This window comes from Somniosus microcephalus, chromosome 13 (assembly GCF_052327205.1).
Source record: "Somniosus microcephalus isolate GS21.2 chromosome 13, FLI_Smic_1.0, whole genome shotgun sequence".
In the NCBI taxonomy this organism is placed as follows: Eukaryota; Metazoa; Chordata; class Chondrichthyes; order Squaliformes; family Somniosidae; genus Somniosus; species Somniosus microcephalus.
The window spans coordinates 121,945,579-121,969,170 of NC_140999.1; the positions used below are offsets into that span (position 1 = coordinate 121,945,579).

General features: G+C 45.2%; 1 protein-coding gene across 2 annotated transcripts in view; it reads right to left on the reverse strand.

Moving 5' to 3' along the window:
* LOC147108572 (solute carrier family 12 member 5-like) overlaps positions 1 to 23,592 on the reverse strand; it is a 1,151,655-nt gene that overhangs the window by 1,091,929 nt on the left and 36,134 nt on the right. Inside the window, exon 1 of one of the 2 annotated variants that reach the window (XM_086005250.1) lies at positions 3,820 to 3,988. The exons of the other annotated variant lie outside the window; for it this stretch is intronic. The gene's annotated coding sequence lies outside the window, so the exon portion shown is untranslated. Of the gene's footprint in view, positions 1 to 3,819; positions 3,989 to 23,592 lie in introns of those variants that run through there. 2 annotated transcript variants of the gene reach the window in all.

Here is a 23,592-nt window from a genome sequence, read left to right on the forward strand (position 1 = left end):
TCAACAACTTGAAGAACAGATTCAACTGGGAATTCTTTCAGTGAAAGAAAAGGCGACTGTAAGAAACACAGAGACTGTAAGAATGGCCCCTGAACATGAGCTAGAGAGCATCAAGGCGCAACTTCTCCGAGCGCTTAAAGCCAAAGTACAAGAGGAAAAAAAGGTGAAAGCATTGGAGGAAAAGGTGGATGAAATGGAGAAGACTCTGATCCACAGGGTCCCCGTGGAAGAGTTAACGATCAGCCAACTCCTTCATATGCTGAGAGACAAGACTCTGCAAGGGGAACCATTTGAACACGAGCTTCAATCTTCAAAGGGAAGGGGTTCGGAGCTCTCAAAAGTTTGGGGAATAGTTGAGGTTGCAACACAGATTTTACGGGGCTGCCGAAAGTACGCTGAATCACGTCAATGTGAACTGCAGAATGTTGAAACAGCTGCTCCGGTAGAAGGATTGAATAGCCCGATCAATCAATCCCCGATGGAAGGGGAAGTATTGGAATCACAAATGAGGTCATTAGTGAAGGATTGGCAAGAAACCCAGGAAGAGCGGGATGAATATGAACGCATGAAGAAGTCTCTTCAGGAAAGATGTCTAGGGAGGGAACAACAGTCGGCTAACATCCAGTTGGGTAAGGAAGAAGTAGCAGGCCCTCTCGCTAGACTAGCTCAGGACGACACCGAATATTACCATGACCTGTTGAGTGACACGGAATATTACGATGACTTGGTCTGCCCAGCTTGTGATGAAAACTCCCAAAGTGCAGAAATCAGGATGAAGCACTTAAAGTCTAAGGAACATAGGGAGATGGTGGCGCTACAGCTGGCAGCGGATAAGGGAGCCCCGAGAGTCTCCAAGAAGCAGAAAAGAAAAAGACAAAGCAGAAGACGATAACCATCTAAATTATTATCACTTCTATCAGATCATGCACGTGGGCCCTACGAAGGGGGCCAAATCAGTTGGAAAGTAGGAAAAATTACCAAGGCAGTCCAGCTGTTTGTAAAAGTCAGCACTGCTGGTTCCGCAGGACGGAAGTTCAAGCTGTTAAGCCAAGGAAAAGACTATTGGATGAGTCACGCTAGAAATGTGAACCGGCTACACCACAGAGATGTTGTTCGGACCGAGTCAAGACCAGAGACTGAATCTGTGAACTGTTCCCGCAGAGACTGAATCTGTGAACTGTTTCCCGCAGAGACTATATCTGTGAATTGTTTTACATGAAGTTGATTATATGTTATGTTTAATGGGGAATAAGTATGTTGTAAGCTAAAAAGGGAGGATTGTAGTGTATGTACCCGTCTACCTTTAAGAGAACTATTGTATGTAACCGTTCACCTTTAAGAGAACTATTTTAGGTGTGGCACTACTTTGTTTGGCTTCTGTATACTGTAATACCGACGGTGACCACACCAATATATAAGTGTTGTGTCAGGATTTATTGGGCAGATTCGCCCTGACCTTCGAATAGTAAAGTCCTGTTTTAAGTTACTCTTGGAGTCTGTGCATTAATTAACTAAACAACCCACAGACTTTACAGGTTTTTATATTTTTTGCTAGTTTACTTTCATAATCTATCTTCCCTTTCTTAATTAATCTCTTAGTTATTGTTTGCTGGCTTTTAAATGCTTCCCAATCTTCTATCCTCCCACTAGATTTGGCTACTTTATATGCCCTTGTTTTCAGTCGGATACTATCCTTTATTACTTTACTTAGCCACGGACGGCTGTCTTTTCTTTTACTCCCTTTTTTCCTCAGTGGAATATATTTATCTTGAATGATGTGAAATATCTCCTTGAATGTAGACCACTGCTCTTGTACCGTCTTACACTTTAATCTGTTTTCCCAGTCCACTTTAGTCAATTCTACTCTCATACCTTCATAGTCTCCTGATGGCAAGGGACCTACGTTTGACTTCACCACTCTTTTTCTCTTCACATATCTATAAAAGCTTTTACAGTCAGCTTTTATGTTCACTGCAAGCTTACTCTCATATTCTTTTTACCCTTCTTAATTAATCCCTTTGTCCTCCTTTGTTGAATCCTAACCTGCTCCCAGTCCTCAGGTTTACTGCTTTTTCTGGCCAATTTATATGTCCTCTCCTTGGATCTTATGCTATCCCTAATTTCCCTTCTTAGCCACGGTTGAGTCACTTTTTTTTGCCAAACTGGGATGAACAATTGCTGTAGTTCATCCATGCAGTCTTTGAATGCTTGCCATTGCCTATCCACCATCAACCCTTTGAGTGACATTCCCCAATCAATCCTACCCAACTCGTGCCTCAGACCATCATAGTTTCCTTTATTTAAATTCAGGACCCTAGTCTCTGAGTCAACTACTTCATTCTGCATCTTAATGAAGAATTCTATCATATCATGATTGCTCCGACCCAAGGGGCCTCATACAACAAGATTGCTAATTAATCCTTTCTCGTTACATAATACCCAGTCTAAGATGGCCTGATCTCTGGTTGGTTCCTCGACATATTGGTCCAGGAAACCATCCCATAAACACTCCAGGAATTCCTCCTCCACAGTATTGTTACTAATTTGGTTAGCCCAATCTATATGTAGATTAAAGTCACCCATGATGACTGCTGTGCCCTTATTGCACGCTTCTCTAATTTCCCTTTTAATGCCATCCCCAACCGCCGCATTACTGTTTGGAGGTCTATATACCAATCCCACTAACGTTTTCTGCCCCTTGGTATTTCTCAGTTCTACCCATACAGATTCCACATCATCAGAGCTAATATCCTTCCTTACAATTGTGTTAATCCCTTCTTTAACCAGCAATGCTACCCCACCTCCTTTTCCTTTTTGCCTATCATTGCTGAATATTGAATACCCCTGGATGTTGAGTTCCCAGCCTTGGCCACCCTGGAGCCATGTTTCCGTAATCCCAATCAAATCATATTAGTTTACCTCTATTTGTGCAGCTAATTCATCCACCTTATTCCGAATGCTCCTTGCATTAAGACACAATTCAGGCTTGTTTTTTTAATGCTCTTAGACCTATTAGAATTATTATTTACTGTGGCCATGTTTGATTTAAAGCGTTGATTTCTCTGACTGCCACCTTTGTTTTGCTCCTTCCTATCTTTTGCTTTTATCCTTGTTTCTCTTTCCTCTGTCCCCCTGTTCAGGTTCCCAAACCCCTGCCATTTCAGTTTAAACCCTCCCCCAGAGCACTAGCAAAGACTCCCCCTAGGACATCGGTCCCAGCCCTGTCCTAGGGGGAGGGTTTGCTAGTGCTCTGGGGGAGGGATAAAATGGGTTTGTCACAAAAAATAAGCATTTTAATCTTAGTGTCGAGTCTACCACCTGTGAGTAACCTGGTTTTAAGTAACTGAAATTATTTTTTAAAAATACAGAGCCATTTGCTAGTTATATTGCAGTACAGTAGTCAGTTTCTTAGTAAATTAAATCAGATATATATTCAACAGCTTTTAAGACGTTCCTATTAGTATCCTTGCGCCTAAGAGAACCAGCTTAATTTTTAGAGCCTCCTCGAAGGCCCGCAATGGTGATTGATTCGATCTGGGGGCGTAGCCAGTTTTGTGGGCAGGGCTGACTTCTAGCACCATGATTTTTTAAACCAAAGCGCAAAAAATCGTGGAAACTCATTGCGCTGAACGTTATTTAAGCTTAAAATGCCGCGATCTTTTGTGCTGGTTTAGCCGATCTTGAGCAAATTGTGCCCCAAAAAAAACACAATCGAGCGGAAGCCCCAGGCCATAATGTTTCAAATACCAGGCCAGAATTTGCGGTCGGAGGCGAACCTCCAGAGTACAACTCTGATCCGGAAAAAAAATCGGAACCTACCTGCTGGCTCTCAGGCTTCGGGTCCTGGGCCTGCAGGCGTACACGGATCCCAGGGACACAGGTGGTTCGGAAACGTCCCTGGGATCATGTGGGCCAGGTCCTCCTATCAGAAAGGAGGATTCCTCGTCATGCTTATAGGGGTTCCAGAATGAGGAATCCCCAAATAATTAAATAATTTACACAACTGGAATAAAAAATAAATGTTCCCATTTTCAAATTTAATTAAAAGTCCCTTTAATGCAGCATTTACGATAAAAATTTAATAGTTTGAAAAATAATTTTTGTCATTTTAATCTGGGCCAAAATTTAGGTAAACTAATTTTAAATGTTTGTGGCTGATTTTTTATATTTAAATTTTTAATTTAAGATTTATATTAACCCTTACGCTGGTGAAAACAAGCCAGCTTTTACCAGGCGTAAGGGTTTCAGGGGCATTTGCTGGGTAGTAGTTGGGCAAATAGCCCACTCTGCACCAGTGTCAGTGATTTTTGGGTCAGTCCGTATGATCTGTCAAGGCGACCCGTGACAGATCGCAAATTCCAGGTTTTCTCGCTTGCACAGTGCAGGCGGAAACCCGGGAATTGCAGGGCCTTTTGTGTGTACGCGGTCATCGGCCCCGCAAAATCCGGGCCATATTTATTTTCCACTTTCCAAAACTTGATTAAAATAGCAAGTGCCTTTGCTCTTCCCTCCTCCAAAATCTCTTATTTCCAGTTAGTTACATTCCTAGCTGATGCACAGAAAGCATATAGAGGCATGGGAGCAGGTGCAAAAAAGATTTACTGGTACCGAGAGGTTACAACTACCAGGAAAGACTGAACAGGCTGGGGTTCTTTTCTCTAGAAAAAGAGAAAACTGAGGGGTGACCTAGAGGTCTTTAAAATTGTGAAGGAGTTTGATAGGTAGAGAAGATGTTTCCACTTGTGGAAGGGGGCCAGAACTAGGGACCATAAATATAAGATAGTCACGAATAAATCCAATAAGGAATTCAGGAGAAACGTCTTTACCCAGAGAGCGATTAGCACGTGGAACTTGCTACTTGGTGGAGCAGTTGAAGCAAATAGCTTAGATACAGTACAAAAAGAAAATACTGCAGATGTTCTTTCATCCCCTCCCCCATTTCCCAGCCCCTACACTTGCTTAAAAATCTGTTCCATTTCCTGCTTTTTTCCAGTTCTGACGAAAGGTCATCGACGTGAAATGTTAACTCTGTTTCTCTCTTCACAGATGCTGCCTGACCTGCTGAGTATCTCCAGCATTTTCTGTTTTTATTTTAGCTTAGATACAGTTATGGGAAAGCTAGATAAGTACATGAGAGAGAAGGAATAAAAGGATATGTTGATAGGATGAGATGAAGTAAGTTGGGAGGAGGCTCGTGTGGAGCATAGACACCGGAATAGACCAATTGGGCAGAATGGCCTGTTCCTGTGATGTAAATTCTACGTAAAAAAATATATATTTTTTTGTTGTACCTCCCATTAGTCAATTTGCAGTTCCTCCTTAAGTTGGAAGTACTTTATCGATTTGTGTATTCTTCCCACCTCCATTCTTAACAAACATTCCTCCTATGTCTCAGTTATTTTGATGATTACAACAGATATTCTTTTATCCTCTTGACATCCACATGGATTTTTAGTTCATGTTGTCATGGTGCTGCAGTAACCGCTCATCAGTTGCTAATGTTGCAAAGGGGTCCTTTAGCATTAGGCCCCTAATTTACATATTCAAGTGGACTGATGCCTTTTTTAGATGTTTGCCCAGGTGCCTAAGAAATGAGCCCCACGAGTTTAGCACTGGTACCAACGCCTGCTCAGATTGGGCACGGGCCGTCCCACTGCTAAATTGGTACGCTTTGCACCCATTTTATGCCCAAAAAACAGGTGCAACGCGTCCTAATTTCTACCCCATTTACTTCGAAAGTGATACAAATGATCAATCAAATTACACTGAACCAACCTGTGTTGGGATGAAACATCGAGGCTAAATGGGACTTTCTTGTACCCACTTGTACCATTTTTTTTAATGAAAGCAAAACAGAAAGCATCAGGAAAACTCATACGCAGAGCAACTGAAAAAAGTAGCTAAAATAAACCCTAGGAATCATAAAAAATGAAGTTATTATTTAATCTACTGCCTGAAAGCATGGTGGAAGCAGATTCAGTAGTAACTTTCAAAAAGGAATTGGATAAATACTTGAAGGGGAAAAATTTGCAGGGCTACAGGGAAAAAGCAGGGGAATGGGATTAATTGGATAGCTCTACCAAAGAGCCGGCACAGGCACAATGGGTCAAATGGCCTCCTTCTGCGCTGTATTATTCTGTGACTGCAAACTGGAAACCTGCAATTTTTTTTATACCTTCACTCCAAGGCATTTTCCACCACAAAACTATTGATTTTACTGAAAGTTTTTTCTTTGTTCAGGAGACAGACAATTGTTGCTGTTGTTTTGGGAAATTATACCTCAAATCTAAATACAGCTGTCAAGAAAATAGAGACGAGCTCAATTCACTCAGAAGACATGTTTTGTCAGGCTGTAACTTTTGCTCAGCAAGATAGAGGACAATAGTGCTGAAGAATAAATGCTGTATTCCTACTTGGCTCAAAATTACACCAGGCCCTTGCAAGGTCAGGAACAAGACGTGATCCAGGGCTCCTCTCGCATCACACTGACAAAGACCTGGAATTTCCTGCGTATTTGTGCCCAGAGACACGTGCCAATCGAACCGGCAGCTTAAAAGATCGCGGAATTCTGGGTGTGAGTTACGCACGTAACTAAAATATGCCCAAGTTACAAAGTCTCGTACATGAGTTTCCTGTAATTCCTCATACTCAGAGGCTCTCTTCAAAGAATAACCAGATTTTCCGGCCCAGCAGGAAACAAAGTCATGTTTCTGGTGTTTCATTGTAATTCTTTCGAGCATTTAAAAAATGTACCCACATTGAGACCTGCTCTCTATTTCCTATTTCCTCGAATGCATTTTGATGGCATCAGTATCAGGTCACATTAACAATTGAAAAGCTTTCCCGATTGCAGGTTCCTAAACATGCTGTGCAATGTTTAACATGTTAAATGAATTGAAGCTTTAATTTTCATACTTATAGAAGAAGAGAAATATATGGCATGGGTTCAGTGCTTTTCTTGTTTACTTACGCTCATTTTATGTTCGGGCGCATTCTAATGAGATTCGCAGGAAATTTGAGCGTAAGTTGACATCGGCAGAATGGGCGTGGGAATGGTCTCATTTCTGGGTCTTCCTTTCGGGTTGAGTCCACAGATGGAATTCCAGGCTAATGTGTCTAAATTCGGCCTTCTGCATTTATAAACTACACCTGTGATGCTGATCTGAATGAATCAAGCCTAGCATTGCTGGTTGAATGCAATAATCTGTAAACGCTGAGATCTGTTTCCAATGGAAAATAATTAAAGATACCTCAACAGGGGCTTGTGTGACAGATGTAGGCCTAGAAATTCACTTGGGCGCGGGCAGCTCGCTCGCGCCCAAAAGTTAGCGCTGGGCGGGGAGGCATTAGCGCATGCCGTATATTCGTCTTCTGCGCCCCAATTCGGAAGCGGGCGCTATACCAGGGTGTGCCCGCCTCCGTTTGGGGCGCTGCAACTGAATATCGGCGCGCTAGTTGCCGCAGCGCCACCCGATGCGGTGCGGCAGGCTGCGGTACTGCAGGCCTCCTCCTTCTCTTAAGGGGGAGGTGCCTGCAACGGCCGGAGCACCGATCGCGAGTGCCGGCAAAAGAGCCCGGCACAACGGAGAAGTGCCGGGCTCCACGGAAACCAGCCGGCAATGCCACGGGGGGGGTCGAGGAGGCCGGGGAAGGAGGTGCGGGCAGGCGGCCGCCGAAAAAGCGGCCGGCCGCACCTTCAGCTTTAAAGCGCCCCACTATGGCAGCAGGACGGCCCCGTTTTCTGTTCGCTGTTAGCGCCCGCTTCGGAGGAGGCGGGCGCAAATAAATATGGGGATCGGCGCGGTTTCGGGGCGTTACGGGCCACCGCGCACACCGATGACGTCATCGGTCCCGGCGCAGTGCTAACGGCTACCGCCGCCAATACCGCTGCACTCAATTTCCGTGCTACCACCCCGCCGGCGCAAAAGACCTCTTTAGGCGCTAAGTGGGCGCAAGGCCCACTGAATTTCTAGGCTGTAGCCTTTTAGGTAAATCATCTAATTAATTCAAAACTTTAGTACGACACAAGTCATTTCATGGTGGACAGTCACTTTCAACAATTTATGCCACCTGTGTAGCATCACTGATTAGCACTGGAACACCAGAGCTCTGCTGTCGATATCCTAACACGCACCAAGGGGTAGATTTTGCCGAACATGTCGGGAAGAAGGCGGGACCTCCCCTTTCGGGTTTTTGACCCGCCTACTTCGACGTCTGGCCAATCCGCGCAATTTTCCCTTGATTGACCTTGTTGAGCCCGCCCAGCGGGCTCAGCAGGCCAATTAAGGGCCACCCGGCAACAGGTGACGTCACAGACTGAAATTTCATCTGTCAAGAGCCCTTGACAGATGAAATATCTGTCTCACAGCTGTTTGAAGCTGTCAAACACTGACACTCTGAGTTCTAAGCTGAGTCAATCTGCACAGACTCAGTTAGAACTCTTACCGGCACTCAAAGCTGAAGGCTGTGACTTTTGACAGATCGTAGCCATTCAGCTTTCAGTTCCGGCTGAGTGATGCGCTCCCGACGGCTACAGGAAGAAAGGCTGTTAAGGTAAGTACAGGTAAGTAAAAGTTCTTTGCACACTTTAGACACACCAAACACACTTACCTTTGCCCTCATGCACCCATCACTCACCTGAGCACCGACATTGCGACCCCTCCAGCTCCTTCAACCCGACAGCCCGTCTGCTCTACCTGGTGTGGTTTGGAGCCGTCGGGAAACCCACACGAAACCCCTCAAAATAGGGATTAGGCTAAAAACTGCCTGTTAACTGCCTGTTAACAGGCAGTTAATTGACACTAATCCCTTCCCGCCTGGTTTCGGCGGGTCCCAGTGCGGGGCGGGTACCCACCGCCCCTGAAACTTACATGGGGCAGAGTTTTGGGTGGGATGGTGTCGGGACCCCCAAATTCGGGATTTCCCCCCCCCCCCACATGCCTGAAACCCCGTCTGATGACTCCCCGAAAATCTAGCCCTTCAAATCTCATTCACCTACATTGACTCTTCATTCCTCCAATACTGGCCTCTTCTGCATCCACCACTTCCGGCGCCCCAATATTGGCGACCGTGCCTTCAGCTATCGAGACCGTCAGTTCTGCAATGCCCACCCGAAACCTCTCTGCCCCTCTCTCTCTTCCTTTAAGACGCTCCTTAAAATCTGCCTCTTTGGCCAAGTTTTTGGTCACCTATCTTTGGCTTGGTGTCAATCTCCGTCCTTTGAAGCACCTTGGGAGGTTTTACCATATAAAGGCGATAAAAAAGTGCAGGTTGTCGTTGTTACTGTGCAACATCACTGACTCTACTCTGATTCCTCCACTTCCAGGTTTCTTCCATCTGAAGGTGCTGATTCATACTGCTGTATATCAAAGCTAAGCCTGCTCTAGATCTCGCCTGACATTTGCACACACTCAATTTTGAGGCGGCAGCAGCAGGTAGGCCCCACAGTGGCGGCGGACCTGGGTGAAGCGGCGGCAGTGGCAGAGCTAACTTAAAACCGAGGCGGCAGCAGCAGGTAGGCCCCACAGCGGTGGCGGACCTGGGTGAAGCGGCGGCGGCGGCGGAGATAACTTAAAACTGAGGCGGCAGCAGCAGGCAGGCCCCACAGCAGCGGCAGCGGCAGAGCTAACTTAAAACTGAGGCGGCAGCAGCAGGTAGGTTTACCAATCTCAGAGTGGGAGAGAGAGAAGTAAAAAGTAATCGAAGTATGATGTCACCAGAAAACAGGTAAGTGATTGGTTGGTGAGTATTTCTCTCTTTCTCCTTTTTTCCAAACTTAAACTCTGTGGTTTATAGTTTCTAAACTCTCTGTGGTGTAGCGGGGACTGTTGGTAAACAAGGCCCCTTGAGTATATCATTTAATTATAGTGTAATTGGTGGTATTGATTTGATTTAATTTAATTAATTAAATTAATTAAAGGGTAAGTCATGGCAGGCGAGCTCGGCCCCATGGTATGCTCCTCCTGCACTATGTTGGAAATCAGGGACACTTCCTCTGTCCCTGATGACCAAGTGTGCAGGAAGTGAATCCAGCTGCAGCTACTGGCAGACCGCATTGCGGCGCTGGAGCTGCGAATGGATACATACTGGAGCATTCGCAATGCTGAGGATGTCGTGGATATCACGTTTAATCAGTTGCTCACACCGCAGGTAAAGGTTGCATAGGCAGAAAGGGAATGGGTGACCACCAGGCAGAGTAGTAGGTGCAGGCAGGTAGTGCAGTAGTCCCCTGTGGTCAACCCCCTCTCAAACAGATATACCACTTTGGATATTGTTGAGGGGGATGGCTTATCAAAGGAAGGCAGCAGCAGCCAACTTCTTGGCACCAGGGGTGGTTCTGCTGCACAGGACAGGAGGAAAAAGAGGGGTAGAGCTATAGTAATAGGGGATTCTATTGTAAGGGGAATAGATAGGCATTTCTGTGGCCGCAAACGAGACTCCAGGATGGTGTGTTGCCTCCCTGGTGCAAGGGTCAAGGATGTCTCAGAGCGGCTGCAGAACATTTTGGAAGGGGAGAGTGACCAGCCAGTTGTTGTGGTGCATATAGGTAACAACGATATAAGTAAAAAATGGGATGATGTCCTAAAAGCTGAATATAGGGAGTTAGGAGGTAAATTAAAGAATAGGACCTCAAAGGTAGTAATCTCAGGATTGCAACCAGTGCCACGTGCTAGTCAGAGTAGAAATAGAAGGATATTTCAGATCAATACGTGGCTAGAGGAATGGTGCAAGGGGGAGGGATTCAAATTCCTGGGACATTGGAACCGGTTCTGGGGGAGGTGGGACCAGTACAAACCAAATGGTTTGCACCTGGGCAGGACTGGGACCAATGTCCTAGGGGGAGTGTTTGCTAGTGCTCTGGGGGAGGGTTTAAACTAAAATGGCAGGGGGTTGGGAACCTGTGCAGGGTGACAGAGGAAAGGGAAACAAGAATAGAAGCAAAAGACAGGAAGGAGAAAAACAAAGGTGGCAGTCAGAGAAATCAAGATTTTAAATCAAACATGGCCACAGTAAATAATAATTCTAAACTGTCTAAGAGCATTAAAAGAGCAAGCCTGAAGGCTTTGTGTCTTAATGCGAGGAGCATTCGTAATAAGGTGGATGAATTAGCTGCGCAAATACAGGTAAATGAATATGATATGATTGGGATTACGGAAACATGGCTCCAGGATGGCCAAGGCTGGGAATTCAACATCCAGGGGTATTCAATATTCAGGAAAGATAGGCAAAAAGGAAAAGGAGGTGGGATAGCATTGCTGGTTAAAGAGGGGATTAACACAATTGTAAGGAAGGATATTAGTTCTGATGATGTGGAATCTGTATGGGTGGAACTGAAAAATACCAAGGGGCAGAAAACATTAGTGGGAGTGGTATATAGACCTCCAAACAGTAATGCGGACGTTGGGGATGGCATTAAAAGGGAAATTAGAGAAGCGTGCAATAAGGGTACAGCAGTTATCATGAGTGACTTTAATCTACATATAGATTGGGCTAACCAAATTAGTAACAATAATGAGAAAGGATTAATTAGCAATCTTGTTGTGCGAGGCCCCTTGGGTCGGAGCGATCATAATATGATAGAATTCTTCATTAAGATGGAGAGTGACTTAGTTGACTCAGAGACTAGGGTCCTGAATTTAAATAAAGGAAACTACAATGGTATGAGGCACGAGTTGGGTAGGATTGATTGGGGAATGTCACTCAAAGGGTTGACGGTGGATAGGCAATGGCAAACATTCAAAGATCGCATGGATGAACTACAGAATTTGTTCATCCCAGTTTGGCATAAAAATAAAACAATAAAGGTGACTCAACCATGGCTAACAAGGGAAATTAGGGATAGCATAAGATCCAAGGAGAGGACATATAAATTGGCCAGAAAAAGCAGTAAACCTGAGGATTGGGAGCAGTTTAGGATTCAACAAAGGAGGATAAAGGGAACAATTAAGAGGGGGAAATAGAGAATCTTGCAGGGAACATAAAAACTGACTGTAAAGGCTTTTATAGATATGTGAAGAGAAAAAGATTGCTGAAGTCAAGCGTAAGTCCCTTGCAGTCAGAATCAGGGGAATTTATAACGGGGAACAAAAAAATGGCAGACCAATTAAATACATACTTTGGTTCTGTCTTCACAAAGGAGGACACAAATAACCTCCCAGAGATGTCGGGGAACATAGGGTCTCATGAGAGGGAGGAACTGAATGAAATCAATATTTGTAGGGAAATGGTGTTAGGGAAATTGACGGGATTGAAGGCCGATAAATCCCCAGGGCCTGATAATCTACATCCTAGGGTACTTAAGGAAGTGGCCCTAGAAATAGTAGATGCATTGCTGGTCATCTTCCAAAATTCGATAGACTCTGTAACAGTACCCATGGATTGGAGGGTAGCTAATGTTACCCCACTATTCAAAAAAGGTGGTAGAGAGAAAACGGGGAATTATAGACCGGTAAGCCTGGCATCGGTAGTGGGGAAAATGCTAGAGTCCATTATAAAATCTACTGGAATTTTTTGAGGATGTAACTGGTAAAATAGATAAGGGAGAACCAGTGGATGTGGTGTATTTGGACTTTCAGAAGGCTTTCGATACGGTCCCGCATAAGAGATTAGCGTGTAAAGTTAAGGCACATGGGATTGGGGGCAAGGTATTGACTTGGATAGAGAACTGGTTGGCAGACAGAAAGCAAAGAGTTGGAATAAACGGGTCTTTTTCCGAGTGGCAGGCAGTGACTAGTGGGGTACCGCAGGGATCGGTCCTAGGACCCCAGCTATTCACAATATATATTAATGATCTGGATGAGCGAACTAGATGTAATATCTCCAAGTTTGCAGATGACACAAAGCTGGGTGGGCGTGTCTGCTGTGAGGAGGATGCCGAAAAACTCCAGGATGATTTGGACAGGTTGGGTGATTGGGCAGAAGCATGGCAGATGCAAAATAATGTGGATAAATGCGAAGTTATCCACTTCGGTGTCAAAAACAGGAAGGCAGATTATTATCTGAATGGCAATAGATTGGGAGAAGGGGAAGTGCAACGAGACCTGGGTGTCCTTGTGCACCAGTCGCTGAAGGTAAGCATGCAGGTGCAGCAGGCGGTTAAGAAGGCAAATGGTATGTTGGCCTTCATAGCGAGAGAGTTCGAGTACAGAAACAAGGATGCCTTGCTGCAGTTGTACAGGGCCTTGGTGAGACCACATCTTGAGTATTGTGTGCAGTTTTGGTCGCCTTATCTGAGGAAGGATGTTCTTGCCATGGAGGGAGTGCAGCGAAGATTCACCAGGCTGATACCTGGGATGGCAGGAATGACGTATGAGGAGAGATTGGGTGAATTGGGCTTATACTCGCTGGAGTTTAGAAGAATGAAAGGGGATCTCATTGAAACTTATAAAATTCTAACAGGATTAGACAGACTAGATGCAGGAAGGATGTTCCCGATGGCTGGGGAGTCCAGAACCAGGGGTCAAAGTCTAAGGATAAGGGATAAGCCATTTAGGACAGAGATGAGGAGGAATTTCTTCACCCAGAGAGTGCTGAACCTGTGGAATTCTCTACCATAGAAGGCAGTAGAGACCAATTCATTAAATATATTCAAGATGGAGTTAGATATATTTCTTAAGGCTAAAAGGATCAAGGGATATGGAGAAAAGGCAGGAACAGGGTACTGAATTTGGATGATCAGCCATGATCTCATTAAATGGCGGAGCAGGCTCAAGGGGCCGAATGGCTTACTCCTGCTCCTATCTTCTATGTTTCTATGTTAGGGTTGATTGTATCGTGATCAGAGGTACAGAGCCATGTATGGTTCTTCCCTCTGTCCCCCCAGGCAGGAATCTGTTGACTCTACCTCAAAAACAACCAAGTGGCTGCCTCATGTCTTTCCAGCCACTGCTCCCACTCAGAAGACAATGGAATAATGCCAACGGCCAGCTTCACCCTGAGCCCCCCCTGACACACTGCTCCGCTGAATGAGTGCCTGCTCCTTCTTCAAACAGTTAGACCCCTTCAGAAGATGTAAAAATGATACTATTTACTCTGCACCATCTCTTGTCAAAACTACATCTCGCGACCTCATTGGGAATGATTTCATCTGGTTCTCAAGTAAGTTCTAATTCTGTCTTATACATGTTAGTCTTAAAAAACTAACACTTTACAAAGTTGAATAAATGTGCATAAATCACAAGAACAGCTCCCTGCACTGATCTATGATCCTTTCTGATGATTCATGGATCAACTGACAGAAACAAATCATGATCGCAGACTCTGGCACATGGCGATTTTATGCCGTTTTGTACTGCCTCCTCTCCCTCCCCCCACCAATACCCACAAACCATGCCAGGATCAGTAAAAAAGCTCACCTTGCCTTGTAAATGTGATTACAGCAAATTCAAACCATCTACATGACAACCTTCTTAAAAATACATTATATGGAATAAGATGCTGGCTAATGATTGCCAAACAAAGGGTTAGTAAACCTCTTAAGTCATTTTGTAGATACAGGACAACAATATAATCTTAGGAACATAAGCACATAGGAATTGCTAGACGAGAAAAGACCAAGGTCCATTTAGTTTCGCCTTCTACCATCCTGGTAGTTGCATGATACAATGATGATGGAGTTGTTGACCAATCATAGCAATCAATCTCTATCAATTAGTCTAGAACAGACCCAGGAAAGCAAGGAATACCCCAGTGGTGGAGAGCTTTGGGAACCATAGGTCCAAAGTCACTCCTAAGCATGCTACACTTACTACATGTCATGTTTCAAATTACTCATTACTGTATCATCCATTCCCATTTGCTGTTTTTGGGGACCAATAGCACATCAGCCTTAAGCTAGCACAGAGGGCTGGATTTTACCAACCTCGGCAGGTCTGTGGCGGGTGACGTCGGTGGTGGGTCACGGCCTCGCTGATGGCTCCAGCCAGCTCGCTGTCCAAAATGATTTTCCCCTGATTGGGCTTGTTATGCCCGCCCAGCACCATTTGATGATGTGTCATCAGTCGGTTTCCTTAAAGGGACAATGTGCAAATTAATTTTGACAGTTGTGCTGTCAGTGTTCTACAGCATTGAGGGGCTGCAAACACTGACAAGCACTGCACAGAGGTTCAGGGCTGCATCCAGGCTCACCCATGACTCCCTCCATATGCTTATGGAGGAAGTCACAGCACACAGGGGCATTCTCTTCCCTTCCAATGGGTGGAAGAGACCTCCCCAGGAGATTAATGCAGCTTGGTTGCACATTGCACAGGAGGGCACAAGCAGGGATGTCATCAGGAGGACCAGGCTGCAGTGGCACAAACCCTTCAATGCGCTCAGTAGATTACTGCAAAGCCACACTCAACCTCATCCTGCTGTGCCACTCACCACATCCCCATCACTCTGCCTTCCCTACCCTACTCCTGCACATCCTTACTCACACCAACATACCTTGCACCTCCACCCATCCCTCTCTATCTACATTATCACTTCCTCATCTCACTAGCCACCCCTCACACTTACCCTCATCCGAGTCCAATCATACCAACTAACAACACACATAGACTCGGCACTTGTGTGCTTTAGCCAATGTTCATGTGAAGTTTCTGTTAATGTGCTGTCAAACATTCACATCTTTATTTTCAACATTTTGCATTATTGGACAGATTTATGTGAACTTTTGGAAGTGGTTTAGTGAGTTGCAGTGAATGGTGAGACATAACGGTACCCTCCCACAATGGTGATGAGTGTGAAAGGAATGGCTTGGGCATTGTAGGGATGCTTTATGGTGTTGGTGTGGGGTGGTGCCAACCTGGTGCATCATGTGGCAGCCAGGGTTTACAGCGTCAAGTGAAGTAAATCTGGCCATGGTGAGGCCATCCCTGGTGTCCCGGGCAGCAATGTGGTCGGGTGCTGATGCCCTCTGGCCTGTGCAACATCAGTTGATTACGGAGAAGGTTGTTGTTGTCTTTGGTGCTGCTGGTGTGCCTGTTGCTGCTGGTGTTGGGGCTAATTGTGGTGGGATTATGAGGACCAGGGTGAGAGAGTATAAACTGTACCCATTCTGATGTAATAGATGGCAGGTGAACTTGAGATGACAGAAGCGATCTGTCTATGGTGAGAGAAGTTTTTTCAATGAGGTGACACTGGATAGAGAGTTTGCTCCAAACACTTGCAACCTGCATAAAGCTCACACTATCTTCCAAATGCAGTAAGCAACAGCTTCTGAGCTTAGAAAGTGAACAGCTGTGAGATGGGAGCTTTTAATAGCACATTTGCAGCTGTCAAGTAATGAGATGATTCCATGGCCATTCAACTCCTGACCTCCTTACCTGACGTGATCCCCGAGCAGCGTGGACCCTGTGGGCGACCTGGTAAATTCTAAAGGTGAGTTGAAAATAGTTCTTAATCCTCTGTTAACAAGGTCATAATGACCTGAATTGCCTCCCCCACCGCTGTGTGTTGGGTCTGCTCAGCGTTGACAGACCCAACATTTAGGAAAGGCACGTGGTGGCGGGTTGACAGCGGGGTCCTGACCCGCTGTCAAAAAAACATTTTTCCCACCCAACCCACCACTGATCGCGCCCACTGACCCCCCATAAAATCCCCCCCTAAGTGTCAGTCATGTTTTGAATTGTGTAGCACATCGGTAACATTTTAAGAATGATCTTTTAAACTGAAAATACAAAGAAAATCTGCACAAGTTTTATGTGACATTGGGGATTTTGGAAAGTTATTTGAAAAAATAAATAAAATCTGTTTCAATTGGCCTATCTAGGCCAATAAAAAGAATTATTATCTCTTTGCATTCTTCATAATAAGGAAATGAAGAGTGAATATTAAGTAATTTAATTAATCTGCTCTGCTCCACACATACATATCTCAGCATCAATATATTTCAAATTCTTTAATCATTTGCAATTGCAATGATGCAATTTCATTTGTATTCTATGGTACAATAAAAAATGGAATTACAAAAATTGGAGCTCCCATTTTAGTAAAGTTTATATATTTCCTGACCTATCAAATCTAAAATTTTAATTATTTCCAGATTTATGAAAATAAAGTTTTATGGCAGTTCCATGACTTTAGACATGAATTACACATTTATTGGATGGATGCCAATAACTTGACCTGATTAAGGCAAGTCGACCAAGATTATTTCTTTTACCGTACACTACCAACCAATGGAGCCACAGTGGCATGGTGATACAATGGTAAAAGTGATACATTACAGTTGAAAGCTGCATTAGACTCCCCTCTTTGCCATAATGGGCAAAGTGGTGGCTTTATCCAGTTATCATTATTAAGCAAGAGCTGCTACAAGTATATGTACAGACCTTACAAATATTATGGACCTAAAACAATTCAGTGGCCATTAACACATAAATGCTAACCTGACCAATAGCTTCAAAAAAGGCTATATGTGAAGACAAGGAATTCAAATGTAAGTACAGGAAACTTTCTGGTATCCGGCACCGACTGGACCGAGCTGGTGCCGTTAGATCAAAACTGCCGTAGAAACCAGCGCTAATGTTAAAACATACGGAGCTCAGAGCTCCGTGTGAAGCAACAAACCCTGTTGCTTAGCAACAGCTTCAAAACAGTCGGCGCAGCTTGCAAGCGTCTAGCTGAAGCTGTTGCTTAGCTACAGAGATGCTTGCAGAGCCAGGACTGGAAAAAAGAAGCAACGAAAAGAAAAAAAATATCTGAACCGACTCCTGAATTTTGCCGGTTGATAGAGCTTTCTGGACATTTAACCTCTGGATAAACGAAAGTTTCCTGTACAGTGGGCCATGAAATTGTCATAATTTTGTTTTAATTCATTCTCCGGCTGTGGGCGTTGCTGGCAGGGACAGCATTTATTGTCCTGAGAAGGTTCTTCTTGATCCGCTAGCAGTTTTACACAACTGAATGCCTTGCTAGGCCTTCAGAGATTAAGGCCCCGATTTTCCCCCAGCCGTCGGGCGGGGTTTCAGGCGGGCGGGGGGTGGCTGAAAATCCCAAATTTGGGGGTCCCGACACCATCCCGCCCAAAACCCCGCCCCACGTAAGTTTCAGGGGCGGCGGGTACCCGCCCCGCCCTGGGACCCGCCGAAACCAGGCGGGAAGGGATTAGTGCCAATTAACTGCCCATTAACACGTAGTTAACAGGCAGTTTTTAGCCTAATCCCTATTTTGAGAGGTTTCGTGTGGGTTTCCCGACGGCTCCAAACCACGCCAGGTTAGAGCAGGTGGGTCATCGGGTTGAAGGAGTTGGAGGGGTCGCAATGTTGGCGCTCAGGTGAGTGATGGGTGCATGAGTGTAAAGGTAAGTGTGTTTGGTGTGTCTAAAGTGTGTAAAGAACTTTTACTTACCTGTACTTACCTTCACAGCCTTTCTTCCTGTAGCCGTCGGGAGCCCATCACTCAGCCGGAACTGAAAGCTGAACGGCTGCGATCTGTCAAAAGTGACAGCCTTCAGCTTTGAGTGCCGGTAAGAGTTCTAACTGAGTCTGTGCAGAATGACTCATGTCAGAACTCAGACTGTCAGTGTTTGACAGCTTCAAACAGCTGTGAAACACTGATATTTCATCTGTCAAAAACTCTTGACAGATGAAATTTCAGTCTGTGACGTCACCTGTTGCTGGGTGGCCCTTAATTGGCCTGCTGAGCTCGCTGGGCGGGCTCAATAATGTCAATCAAGGGAAAATTGCGCGGATTGGCCGGACGTCGAAGTAGGCAGGTCAAAAACCTGAAAGGGGAAGTCCCGCCTTCTTCCCGACAGGTTCGGCAAAATCTACCCCTAAGAGTCAACCATGTTGGTGTGGGATTGGAGTCACATATAGGCCACACTCGGTAAGGACGGCAGGTTTCCTTCCCTCAAGGCCATTAGTGAACCAGTTGGGCTTTTATGATAATCCAACAGCTTCATTGTCACTTTTACTGTTTATTTCCATTCAAATTTGAATTCACATTCTCAAACTGCCATGGTGGGATTTGAACTCAAATTCTCTGGATTATTAGTCCAGTAACTTAACCACAGCACTACTGTACCTGTGTGGAGCTATATTCAACATTTTGTCAGTTTTATTGCAGTACACAAGAGCGCAGTTAGCAATAGTAGTGATTTGGAAATTACTGAAGGAACATGTGAGCACCAAAGATGTGAGATTTATCTTCTGAGATTATGACCATTGCCTAAACCCAGAAGATTTTGTTTTGTTGATGCCTGGTGCATTTATTGGCATTTTGGAGTCGACTGTAATTTCAACTGTAAATTTCAGTGTAAGTTTTCATCACTCCAACCTCCCTCCTTATTTAGTTCCACAAGTACATCGACAGAAAGTGTCATGCAAAGCCAGTTAATGCATTCACACCAGGGAACCTCCACCATATCGCAAAATAGGAGCTGCAACCAGTATTGAAGAAAGTAAAACTTCACATAAGACAACAACTGGGCATGCCCCAGAAAGGTCTTGTGAGGAAAATTTTAAAAAGTTTTCGAAGCTGCCTTTCAGCATAGGAACACAGAACATTAGAAACAGGAGTAGGCCATTCAGCCCCTCAAGCCTGCTCCACCATTCAATGAGATCATGGCTGATCTATAGCTCAACTCCATTTACCTGACTTTGTGCCATGTCCCTTGATACTCTTGCCAAACAAAAATCTATCCATCTGAGTCTTAAAAGCTCCAATTGTCCCCCAGCATCCACAGCATTTTGGGGCAGAGAATTCAAGATTTCCACTAGCCTTTGTGTGAAAAAGTGCTTCCGATTTCACTCCTGAATGGCCAAGCTCTAATTTTAAGATTATGCCCCCTCATTCTTGATTCCCCCACCAGAGGAAATAGTTTCTCTGTATTTACCCTATCGAATAACATCTCGATCAGATTACCCCTCAATCAGCTGCTTATTTGTTATGTGTAACTTGTTTGAGAAGAAACACTGAACACACCTTTGTAATTGCGACTCTCAAGAAATCAGCAGGTCATTTCAATTTTACTGTCTCAAGCCTGTGTGCAACAAACAATAGGGGACAATAACATCTGATTGGTTCCAATCCCATCTAAAAACTCGTTTGTGTCTGACAGGCCCCACTCCCACTTTCCAATTGCTTGGTTGACACATGGCAACCTTCAAGCCCAGTGAAGAAAGTTGTTTTTTCCCTTGTGAACGGATGACAAGCCGATATAGGGGTCCAAATGCTACTGTCAGCTTCAAAACCAGCTGGCTGGCTTTTATTTTGCTAAATCTGTGGGGATGGGATTGGTGAGGTTCTAATCTATTTATTACGAAAAGGTCTTCCTCAAATTGGAACAAATGGCTCCAATTGTCGGACCTGTGTTTTTGAATGAGTGCTTTGCCATAGTCCTCTACTGGTCCTCGATAAAAGAATTATTTATATGTTTCCCTGCTTCAACAAAATAAACTCCCTGTTAATATGCATGAAAATAGGCAATGATAAGTGAAACCCTGAACATGGTCCAGCTGACAGGCAAACATCATTGGGTCCAGGATAAGAGACAAAGGGCTGAATTTTAATGGGAAGGTGGGTTGGGAGTGGGCTGGGGGCTCCAAAGCGGTTGGGAATTTAACAGCAGAGCGTGATTTGCATAGGAAGTCTCTATTTCCCACCCGCAGGCAGCCAGATTGAAAGGCTGGCTGGCTCCATTTGGGTAGGCCTGCAGCATTAGACCGCAGAGAGGAGGGAAGGAGCACTGGCATGGGGGCGGCTGGAGGGGCACGGGGTGGGCCGGGACCAGCTTGTGGGTGGGTCGGGGGGTCACTGAGGATTGGGAGCCTGGACCAGCATGGGGGGTGTTGGGTGAGGATCGGGAGCTGGAGGAGCCGGGGGGGTGGTGGGGGAGAGGGGTGGTGGTGTTAGGAAATGATCAGGTGATCGGAGGCCAGAGGAGCATGGTGGGGGTACGGGGGAGGCCTCGTGGAGGGGAACAGAGGCCAGGAGGGGGGGAATCGGAGGCCTGGGGGGGAGGATTGGAGGCCTGGGGGGGGATTGGAGGCCTGGGGGGGGATTGGAGGCCTGGGGGGGGATAGGAGGCCTGGAGGGGGGGGGATCGGAGGCCTGGGGGGGGGAATTGGAAGCCTGGGGGGAGGGGATCGGAGGCCTGCGGGGGGGGGGGGGGAATCGGAGGCCTGAGGGGGGAATCGGAGGCCTGGAGGGGAATCGGAGGCCTGGAGGGGGATCGGTGGCCTTGTGCGGGGTGTCTCCAATCATGGGCGGTGTGTCAGGCAGGGACGCTGGATCCAGGAGGTAGGTGTAAAAACACTTACCCCCTGAATCCAGCAGTCCTCACCTTGCATTAACTGGCGGGTTTCACGAGGCCTGTAAACCCGACCAGCTAAAGTTAAATTCAAAATGGAGGTTAAAGCAGAGGCTTCCAGCCTCATTATAACATTTAAATAGACGACCCGCCTCCTGGTCCCCCCCGCCCCCCCCCCCCCAACCTCTCTCCGTTAAAACCAGATGTGGGCGGGTTCTGGTCAGGATTCAGATTTTTAACACTAACTTCCCACCCGACCCCCAATCCACCTTTATTTTTAGGTTAAAATTCCCCCCAAAGAGTACATTAAACTAATTCCAATAATCAGCCATGGAGCTGATTTTCACCTGGCTGCCGGCCTGTTTTAGGTGCAAATGGGGTGGTAGCGGGAGACGTTTTTTAAAATACTGATTTACCACAGGAGGTCCATCCTGTTCGATTCTAGAATGGACCGTGATTTAGCTGGCCAGTGCTCCTGCCAGAAACAGGCAGGGGCCTCATTATTATAAGTAAATAGGGGTCAGATGATGCGGCTAGGATCCTGAGGTAATTTCAATATTCATTAGCATTGCCACTGCTGCTTCCTCAACCCACTTACAAACCATGGACGGTACAGGTTGGGAGGCAGCCTCTTGCAGTGCTACTTAAAGGGATCATAAACTGCAGTCGGATAAAGCTAAAAGCAAGTCTAGCAATACCATCTTATTCATTCTTTTTGGGACTTAGCTCCTTTGAGCATGGTGTGCTCCTCACATGTCCCTGCTACTTCAATCTGCTGCTCCATTGATTTCCCTGTTTCTTTTGAGCCCTCCACTTCAAGGTGTTGCTGCAGGCCCTCATCAATCTCTGCCCCTCTAGATCTCCTGACCTCCCAAAGGTGAGCTGCCTATAAGCAGCGCAATTAGCACTGGCAGCCAGTAAGTTCTATTGAAATGAGGCCCGGCCACGATTGGTTGGACCTCCCACCAAAGTCACTGGACACCCAACGTATGCCAGATACAAAAATCGATCCCCATCTGTTCACGAAAAGCCAACAACATAATCACAAAGAATATCAGTCCTGATTCCGAACACACCTACAGAGCAAAAACTTAAAGGGGGTCATTTTGACTTTGTATAATAGTGTAAAACGGGTGATAGCAAGCCACAGCCCATCTTACATCTCTCTCGGTTTTTATTTTCATTGAAGTCATTGGGAGAGATGTAAAACGGGCTGCCGATTCGCTAGCGCCCATTTTACACTATCTTACAAAGTCAAAATGACCTCCTAACTGTTCCAACAAATCATGCTTATCTTTATCAGACTGTATGGAGATCGAATTGGGATCTGAGCAAGTGTTCCAGTTAAGCAAAGGTCCTTGTAAATAGGGTGCATTTGTCAGGAAGTCTGGACACTAATCAGTTTTGATATAAAATGGATATCAAAATGGAAAATGTGTTTTGCAATTTCTAGGAGATAAAACAAATCCAGAAAATGTTCTTGTACATTTTAACACTGGCTCCATTTCACCTGACCTCACTTGCTTATGTACCAGGAAACATTATTCAAAATGCAGACACCATAATACATTCATAATGGTTTTGTTTTCATGCAGTCTCATGCACCCCACTCTATGGCTACACTATTTTAGGGTAATTTAAACCTTTTCAAGTCTTTGAGAGCAAATGAAATGAAGCTCAGACAGTGACTATACTTCAAAAGTAACTCACTGGCTGTGAAGCACTTTGAGATTTTCTGAGCATGTCAAAGGTGCTATATTAATGCAAGCTTGTTCTTTTTATGCAGAGACGTTTTCAAATACAGTTTTCAAAGGTGGCGATTTTATTTTCTTTCATTCTTGCTGTGCAGCACACTATCCCTGACAGAACGAATGAAATATAGCCTGCTGCCAGACCACTGCAAGCACCGCTCTACGTCAACAAGGTAAATCTTCAAGCCACTGCAAATGTGCACATATTGCATGAAAAATGTTGCAAGTACCAAATTCTTTAAGCTATTATTATTTTATTTATTTATTGTCCTCAACAATCTTTCTCCTCACGTTTTTTTCACCGACTCGTCGCTGGGCACAGAGCACGACAACATGCCGTAGATTTTAACAGGTCATCTTTTATCAGATACGCTCCCTGTCAATTTTAAGATGTACCAATCAACTCAGCTCATACTCTGTTAAAAGTCTTACATTGAACTACAATAACTTGCAAAATAGTCCACAATTAGGAAATATTACAGTTGAAATCAAAAATCAAAGCTGGCAAAACAAACAGAAATCCAGGTCTGTGCTGGTGAATGGGTGAAGATCAGTGAAACATGACTGTATACCTCTCCACAAGTAAAACCCTGACATGCATTG